We start from the raw sequence: 7,850 nt of genomic DNA, 5'->3' as shown, positions 1-7,850 counted from the left end.
AAATACAATAGGAGAGAGAGAGAGAAAAAGAGAGAAATTTCGAGCTCTAGAGAGTGTTGGACAAAATTTTCGGGGTCAGGCGAAATGAGCCCCAACTGTCTATTTATAGACTTCGGGAAGGGGGTCTAGAACGGCCCGTTCCAAAATCGGAACGGTCGTTCTGGATATGGCTGTTGCATGTAAAATTCGTATACTGGAACGACCCGTTCTGAAATCGGAACGGCCCGTTCCGGGCCAATAAAAATTTTTAATTTGTGCTTTTGGGCCCTCTAAAGTCCTGTCTTCTTGTTGGCATGCTTCGGGAGCTCCTTCCCTTCGTAACAGAGGTCCATGTCCTAGTTTGTATGCCCCCGGACGAAATTGGGTGTCTACAGCTGCCCCTCTTTACTTGTCCTTTGGAATAGTAATGTATTGCTTTTCCAAAGGCAAGGAAAGACGTAGACATTTCGTCCGGGTCTTCTCGTCGTCTCTTTGGTGCTTTTGCATTGTTTCCCTTGTGATAATGTGTCCCTTTATTTGTTGCTTGTTGAAGAGGGAGTATATTATGAGCTCAGCCTCTACAGGCTGGACTGATATTTAGGGCTTCAGCCGGCCCATTGCTAGTTTTAGGGTCTAGCAACCCTTACCGATCTTGTACTAGTTTTAGGGATCTAGCAACCCTTACCGATCTTGTACTAGTTTTAGGGATCTAGCAACCCTTTCTGATCTTGTACTAGTTTTGGGGATCTAGCAACCCTTACTGATCTTGTACTAGTTTTAGGGATCTAGCAACCCTTACCGATCTTGTACTAGTTTTGAGGATCTAGCAACCTTTTCTGATCTTGTACTAGTTTTGGGGATCTAGCAACCCTTACTGATCTTGTACTAGTTTTAAGGATCTAGCAACCCTTTCTGATCTTGTACTAGTTTTAGGGATCTAGCAACCCTTTCTGATCTTGTACTAGTTTTGGGGATCTAGCAACCCTTACTGATCTTGTACTAGTTTTGAGGATCTAGCAACCTTTTCCGATCTTGTACTAGTTTTAGGGATCTAGCAACCCTTACTGATCTTGTACTAGTTTTAGGGATCTAGCAACCCTTACTGATCTTGTACTAGTTTTGGGGATCACTAGTAGAAAATAAGCATATTACGTCACCCCTTTTACGTCGGAAATACGAAAATCCGACGTAAAAAAAATGTGGTGGCATATTTGTAATTTTTGCGAACTTTTTTACGTCGCACCTGGGAAGGTCTGACGTAAAAAGTCCAATCTACGTCGCACCTGGGAAGGTCCGACGTAAAAAGTCCAATTTACGTCGCACCTGGGAAGGTCTGACGTAAAAAGTCCAATTTACGTCGCACCCTACCAGGTCCGACGTAAAAAAGACGCAAATTTGAATAAGAGAGCGCGAGGCACACCGCGCGCATTCACTTTTCATCACTTTTCATTTTTTTCTCTGTAAACCCTCTCCCTCTTCTTTGTTACTGAATCGTTTTCTTGATTTTTGCAGAGGGATGAACTCTTTGTTACTCATTTGCACATTGTTGCTGCTCCTCAGGTATGAAACAAGGTTTCGTTAGCACTTTTCTACTTAGCATTGCTACTCTGGTTATCTATTTTATTCGATTTTTTGGTTGTTTTATTTGTGTAGGTAGTGGACGTTTTTGTTGTTGTTATTCTACGAAGCAGAATGGCTTGTTCTACAAGCAGAACGGCCTGTTCTGCAAGCAGAACGGCCTGTTCTGCAAGCAGAACGGCCTGTTCTGCAAGCAGAACGGCTGTTCTGCAATCAGAACGGGACGTTCTGCAATCAGAACGGGCCGTTCTCCAAGCAGAACGGGCCGTTCTGCCTGCGTTCTTAAGTTTTTTTTTTGTTTTTTTACGACTTTTTTACGTCGGGTTTCGTAATTTCCGACGTAAATTTACGTCGGATTTGAAGCCCCGACGTAAAATTTACGTCTCCCGCTTCTACGTCGGTACGTTTTCTGACGTAAAAAGCCTAAAATATCCGACGTAGTACACCTCTTTTGTACTAGTGGATCTAGCAACCCTTTCTGATCTTGTACTAGTTTTAGGGATCTAGCAACCCTTACCGATCTTGTACTAGTTTTGAGGATCTAGCAACCTTTTCTGATCTTGTACTAGTTTTGGGGATCTAGCAACCCTTACTGATCTTGTACTAGGTTTAGGGATCTAGCAACCCTTACTGATCTTGTACTAGTTTTGAGGATCTAGCAACCTTTTCCGATCTTGTACTAGTTTTAGGGATCTAGCAACCCTTTTCGATCTTGCACTTGATGTCTTCTTGTGGGTGTTGTGGAATGAAAGGCTGCCCCTAAATGGATGGGAAGGAGATGTATGATGTGCCCCTGTGTTGGTGGGCAGAGATAGATGGATGACAGGGATTCTAGTGTTGCCCCTGCCATGTGAGTATTGTGATGCCTCTCCAGGCGCCTTCATTTTGGGATGGTTGGTAGGAGTTTGGTGTTGTTCTTGTCAAGGTGAGTATTGTGATGCCTCTCCAGGCGTCTGCTTGTAATAGGTTTTTTTTTCTGAATTTTATATTTGTTTAGCTTCGGCTTTTTCATGTTTGAAGCTTGCCTTTTTCTGCTATTTTTCCAAATGCTTCGGCTTTTTCAACATGTATGAAGCTTTGCCTTTTTCTGTTTGATCTTTTGTTGTCATCATTGGTGGAAGAATCCCATCCCATGATGATGTTATTTGCTCAATCTTCATTGATGAGTATTATTTTGGAAGCCATTCCTGGCTTTGGTAAGGAAACCTTTCCCAGTCTTGGCATTCTCATGGATCATCCTTCATTTGGTTGAGAATCGAAGCGCGATGGCCTCTTTCTGCTTGTGGGTTTGCTTATTTGGTCGATTCCATTCATGCTTAGTTGTTGAACTTTTACGAGTGCTTTGTCCTGATGAGTCCTTCTGACCCATAGCAAGTAGCATGCATGGATGCATGGATGCAATGAAAATGCAAGACAGGAATGATTCTTTTATTTATTTTTTGGTGTAACGCCCTTCCATATGCCCCTAACTCATATGCATGCGATGCAGTTTATGCTCATGTATTTGTTCCTAAAGATGCAATTAATTTTTTTTATGTCGGGAAATTAACCTGTACGCATTAAGGTTAATGTTGACGATTTCTTTCTATCCATGCCAATCTTGATTACTGTCGGGATATGTTCTTTTGAGCCCAAACTTTAGTGGTTCCTTGACTATCTAGTCGATGTGTGGTCAAGCGTCTCTAACCTCTGTTTGAGGACATCTCGGCCTTCCCTCTGTGAGTATTTACTGTGCATTTTCCGTGTATCTTTTCAGTACCATTTTAATGCCATAAGGGTCAAGAGAAAAGAAGGAAGGAATGTTATATTATTATTTTGTTTTTTTCTTTCAAAAGGGTTGTTAGAAGGGATTTTTCAAAAAGGTTTTTTAGAAGAAGGGCTGGCCAAGGTAGGCTTTAGTGTTTAGGGTTATCAAACAAAACGTATTTGCTACAAGGAAGCTATCATTGTGTTTTAGCCTTTTTGGAAAGTGGAGTGATGACTTGGGGTCGTACTCTAATTGGATGATTCCTCTGAGTAGCCTTTCAGTTTTCAACTCAGGTTGCTGCTTTAACGTCCTAATTTTTGCCTAGGTCACTTGAAATGTGTTCCCTAATGGACATTTTCTTTTGATCTTTTCTTTTTCCTAGGTTGCCCATTTTTACTTGTGGATCGCCTAGCAGATCTTGCCCTAACTTTTGCGCAACCTCCTTAGTGGGTTTCCTGCCGAGCCTTCATTTTTTTTTTTTTTTGCAGCACTCATGAGGTATGAGATGTCTTTTTTTTTTATCAAACCTAGTCATGTTTGAATTCCTGATTGTTCCTTTGTTATCCTTTCCATGCTATTATTGAGTAACATCTTTGTTGCAAATACATTTTGTTTGTTAAGGGTTGATGGATGAGGCCTAGAGTGGATATTTAGAGGGAGAAGAGAAATGAAGTAGAAAAGTGTATGGCATTAAAATAGAATTTTCAATTTACACGTGCCCCTTTAACAAAGCTCGAAGGCCCGGGCATGCCCCGAGTTCGTGATTCATACACAGAGAGATTAACCGAGGTTGCCCCCTAGAGAGGCATGGTTGACGATTGGTTGAACTACGTTAAGAACGCATTCCCACTTGCTTGAGTGTGGGTGTTTCGACTTCGGAGTGAAACCTTTATGAATTCCTGCTTTCTAAAGGGAATACTCGAGCCACCTTTCGATTCCAACTTAGATAGACATTTCTTATTTTTATATGTCCCTAACTTTTGCATAGGACGTATCCTATCGGGATTTTGATTCTTTTTTCTCCACCCTAATTTTTGCCTAAGACGCCCTTTACGGGTTTTCATCCTAGCGGGTTTTTGTCATGCAATGCCTTTATTCTTTAATTGGTTTTGTCTTGTAATTCCCTAGAAGCAAGGATTCGTCCATTATTGATCATTCCTCCTATCCCGGCAATTGTTATTTTTGCATGGGAAAGCCTTTGCGTTTGAATCATCGATTTGGGCGTGTGATGCCCCCAATTACTGATAAGTGTTCCCCGATTTGATGTGTCAAGGTTCGCATTTGATTACAGTAATTTCCATTATCCGGCTAACACGCACAAATTAGATTTCCCTTTTTATTCTTATTTATTATTTACAAGGAAGGCGTGTTATCTATATGAAACGTAAAATTGGATGCAAAGACACATGAGAAATTCAACGGATATCATTCTCATTGATTTTTATTTAGAGAACATTCTTTGCATACTATTATATGTGTCTTCCATTTCTAATGAATGTATGCTAATGCATTATCCTAGAAGATGCATGATATTTATTTTTTACCTAAACTTTATCATGTTTTTGACTAAGGGTTATGATGCATGATTTTTTCTATATATATATAAATATTTTTTTTGAAATAGACTACCCTATATGATGCTTTAGAGTTAGGGTATATAGAAGGGAGTTAAATTTTTTTATATTTTTTATTAATATTTATTTGTTTGTAATTCTTATCTATTTGAAATAAATAAACACAAACAAATGCAACACACATATGCTCAAACAAATGTACACCCGCGAACAATCACGTTTAAATCTGGTCTGTGGTCCCTGCAAGAAAAGTGCATTGTATAGGATAGTTCTAATCTCACTGGTCTTAAGGCCCCTAAGGTGCCCCCATTATAGGGACCCAGTATCTCTGTCGCCGTCACCTGGCAAACTCTAAGGTCTGTCGTAGTATTTCGGGCTAGAGTAACCGGTTATCACCTTGAGTGTGATTTCTGACAAGGCTCGCAGGCTCTAAGGCCAAACTTAGGCCGGTCGTACGTCAACCACTCCCTATGTTTATTACCCTCATGCCCCCCGGGTGTAAGGGGAACTGTTGTGTGCAAAGGATTGTGTACAATTTTTATTTCAAACAAATGTTGAATTTAAACAAGCAAACAAATATTAAAGCCAAACAAATAAAGCAAACAAAATAAAGGGGAAAATATTTAAATTATTATTTTTATTTTATGAACTTCATCAATTAAATGGGCCTGACCCTCTTAAAACGTCCCCAGCGGAGTCGCCATCTGTTGCAACCCGAAAATTTTCGATCTTGCGACCTATGGTTTAAACATCCTTTTAAAGATCTCATCAATTAAGGAATGCCCGGACACCAGACTAATCCTTAATCAATGGTTTTGAAAATAGGTTCTATGGAGTCGCCACCAATGTTTTACTCAAAACATTGGAAAAAGAAAAGATTTTTAAAAGATCCAATAATGGCCTTGATAACCAGAATTGGGTTCGGGGGTCGGTTACGTGTAAGGAAGGTATTAAGCACCCTTATAACGCCCTAAATCGGTATCCTATGATGAAGTTAATGCGATAAGAAATAATAAATTAAATATTATATCCCATTTTATTGATGATTATTTACATGATTTAAAATTTAAATTAAACAATTGACTCTAAAATATCTACATGATTGCTCTTAATATAAACAATATTTATCAAATATAAGAAATAAAAGAGAGAGAAGAAAATTAATTAAAATACCTCGTAGCAAGCTTTGTTAGATCTTCCAATATGGAAATTGTAGGTGCTTTATGGCAACCTTTCACACTACACAAATGCCTCACAATATTCAAGAAATACAATAGGAGAGAGAGAGAGAGAGAAAAAGAGAGAAATTTCGAGCTCTAGAGAGTGCTGGACGAAATTTTCGGGGTCAGGCGAAATGAGCCCCAACGGTCTATTTATAGACTTCGGGAAGGGGGTCCAGAACGGCCCGTTCCAAAATCGGAACGGCCGTTCTGGATATTGTAACATCCCAGCAACCCGCATGTGGATATTGTCCGCTTTGGCCGCAGCCCTCACGGTTTTGTTTCTGGCAATGACACGCATGCCACCCCAAAACGTGTCCACACAAGGAAGGTATCCACACCCATATATATGGCATGCTTCGTTCTCCTTCCTAACCGATGTGGGACTTCACAATCCCACCCCCCTCAAGGGAGTCCAGCGCCCTCGCTGGCACACCGGCCCGGGTCCCGGCTCTGATACCAAATGTAACACCCCAGCAACCCGCATGTGGATATTGTCCGCTTTGGCCGCAGCCCTCACGGTTTTGCTTCTGGCAATGGCACTCATGCCACCCCAAAACGCGTCCACACAAGGAAGGTATCCACACCCATATATATGGCATGCTTCGTTCTACTTCCTAACCGATGTGGGACTTCACAATCCACCCCCCTCAAGGGAGTCCAGCGCCCTCGCTGGCACACCGGCCCGGGTCCAGGCTCTGATACCAAATGTAACAGCCCAGCAACCCTTATGTGGACGTGTTTTGGTGTGGCATGCGTGCCATTGCCAGAAGCAAAATCGTGAGGGTTGCGGCCAAAGCGGACAATATCCACATGCGGGTTGCTGGGGTGTTACATTTCATGCCATATATATGGGTGTGGATACCTTCCTTGTGTGGACGCGTTTTGGGGTGGCATGAGTGCCATTGCCAGAAGCAAAACCGTGAGGGCTGCGGCCAAAGCGGACAATATCCACATGCGGGTTGCTGGGTTGTTACATTTGGTATCAGAGCCTGGACCCGGGCCGGTGTGCCAACAAGGGCGCTGGACTCCCATGAGGGGGGTGGATTGTGAAGTCCCACATCGGTTAGGAAGGAGAACGAAGCATGCCATATATATGGGTGTGGATACCTTCCTTGTGTGGACGCGTTTTGGGGTGGCATGCGTGCCATTGCCAGAAACAAAACCGTGAGGGCTGCGGCCAAAGCGGACAATATCCACATGCGGGTTGCTGGGGTGTTACAGATATGGCCGTTGCATGTAAAATTCGTATACTGGAACGACCCGTTCTGAAATCGGAACGGTCGTTCCAGTAGTGAGAATAACGTGTGATTTCTTAGACCGGAACGGCCTTGGAACGGCCCGTTCCAGATTTAGGAACGGACCATTCCGGTTAGGAACTGCCCGTTCCGTTTTAGGAACGGCCCGTTCCAGCCCCGTTCCAGCTAACCATTTAAGCCCTTTTTGAGGAGTTTGGAACGGCCTGTTCTAATCTTGGAACGGCCCATTCCAATATTGGAACGGCCCGTTCCAATTTCAGAACAGCCTGTTCCAAATTAGGGTTTTTGGCCTTTTGGGAGCCTCGGAACGGCCCGTTCTGGACCTTGGAACGCCCGGTTCCGATTTTGGAACGGCCCGTTCCGGGCTAATAAAAATATTTAATTTGTGCTTTTGGGCCCTCTAAAGTCCTGTCTTCTTGTTGGTATGCTTCGGGAGCTCCTTCCCTTCGTAACAAAGGTCCATGTCCTAGTTTTTATGCCCCGGACGAAATTG

The sequence above is a fragment of the Cajanus cajan genome, chromosome 8 (genome assembly GCF_000230855.2).
Source record: "Cajanus cajan strain Asha chromosome 8, NIPB_CcT2T_4, whole genome shotgun sequence".
In the NCBI taxonomy this organism is placed as follows: Eukaryota; Viridiplantae; Streptophyta; class Magnoliopsida; order Fabales; family Fabaceae; genus Cajanus; species Cajanus cajan.
Note: the sequence above shows the minus strand (reverse complement) of the source record.